The following is a 1949-nucleotide window of genomic DNA, read 5'->3' as shown; positions in this document are numbered from 1 at the left end:
AATGATTGGTGTCTAATTCGTTTTGCATCTTATTTTTTAAACAGCACTTGGAGTATTATAAATATAAGAAATATTATTTCCACTGAGTAACTTTTGTACTTTTCATATATGTTATTGATCTATTTTCTTAATATTACATATATTTTACTGATCTATTTTCTTATTCAATTATAATTGTTTTTCATGAGTGTTTTGTGCAGTGAATATATATTTATTGAGCAAATTAAGTCACGCTTTAGTTTAGAATAACCACACAGAGCTACACACTAGGACACAGTGTGGTTATTGTGAATTAAAGTATAACTATGACATATCTCGATAACTGTACTTAACTCTAGTGTGTAACTCATTACGGTTATTGTAAACTAAAGTATGACTAAGACATATCCCGATAAGTGTACTTAACTAGAACACACTAGGGTTAAGTACACTTATCGGGATATGTCTTAGTCATACTTTAGTTTACAATAACCGTAATGAGTTACTTAGCATAGTTAAGTACACTTATCTTGTTCCATCTGTTCCACATTGTGTTAAGACTGTATTGTCTTATCATGGAGGACAGATATCATATTGATAAATAACATATAGAAATTAACAAGTGTTTAGATTATTTGTTCCATCCATGCACATTCCTAGAATTTTGGAAGATTTTGTACACTTACCGAAATATGTTCTTTGATACAGTGTAGAATTTTGTACACTTACCAAGATATTGTTGCGTCAGCAGTCACATGACCGCCGTGACGCAACGTTTCTAGAACTATCATGTACTTTGTCGAATGTTCAAGTTCTTACTAGAAATAGGTTACGCTGGTATATATATAGGAAGGGACAACGTGACGCGGTAAGGTGTAAACGAAACTTTAACGACACAAGTCTTTACTTAATAAAACTGGTTTATTCTTTCCGAATATAACTTAACCGATACACTGAACTTCAACAATCGCGCTAAACAAACGCTATAGCAACGAACGTCAATAATACTCTGACCGCAGATCAATTACTCACTATCAATTAATTTTCCGTAACTTCGTTTCAACAAACGGAGACGTAACACAAGGAATCTCTTGTACTATACATAGCAGTTTCTTAAGTACCCTAACTGTAACGGGGCTAATAGTAAGCTTTCATTTTAGTAACTAATTTAGTACAAAATGACCATTAAATGTGTGATTTTGTTTCTTAAAATGTTAGTAGGAAAGTCATTGCGTATGCTGTCATTGCATTTTGCTTCAGTTAGTTTGCACGAAACTGACGTTTTACTTAATATAGTAACTTGAGCAAACCAAATAGTATTTAAAAAAATTATTTGGTTTTGTTAAAAATGGAGGGTTATTAGTACGTTTTCATTCTTTTAAGGTTCACAATGTCGCAAAGCCCAAATTGTAGGAATTTCTAAGAATAGATACAACTGAAAGATGTAAATTTTATAATCTGTGTAAAAGAACATGTATAGTATGTCATTAATTATTAAAATATTTGTCCACAAATCAACAACCATTAGCTAAAGTCGAAGCTGGGTATGTGATACATTAATTCTCTATAATCATCATACCTATAATATAGAGCTATGGTTTACCATGCTAAACCGTATGTCACCGATGTGGTGTGGGACCCCATTAGCTTTATGTATACTTGGCTTCTAATAATACAAATCTCTCGCACACAAACAAACAATCTATATTAGTTGCGGTAATTATTGTTCAAGCCCCCTATGAATTTAATCCAATTTTTGGGTCTGTTCTAATACTTTAAGGTGCAGTATGTGGACGCCACTGATTGTGTGTGAACCAAATGTAACGAAGTCGGAAGTTTTAGGATTAAGAAAGATAGAATCTTATCATTAAAAAGATATTCAATATATATATATATATATATATATATATATATATATAATACTATTGTAGTATTATCTACTAGTTATTCTATGTACTTATTATAACTAA

This window comes from Limulus polyphemus, unplaced genomic scaffold (genome assembly GCF_000517525.1).
Source record: "Limulus polyphemus unplaced genomic scaffold, Limulus_polyphemus-2.1.2 Scaffold4245, whole genome shotgun sequence".
Taxonomy (NCBI): domain Eukaryota; kingdom Metazoa; phylum Arthropoda; class Merostomata; order Xiphosura; family Limulidae; genus Limulus; species Limulus polyphemus.
The sequence above is the reverse complement of the archived record's forward strand: the minus strand, read 5'-3'. Positions refer to the sequence as shown.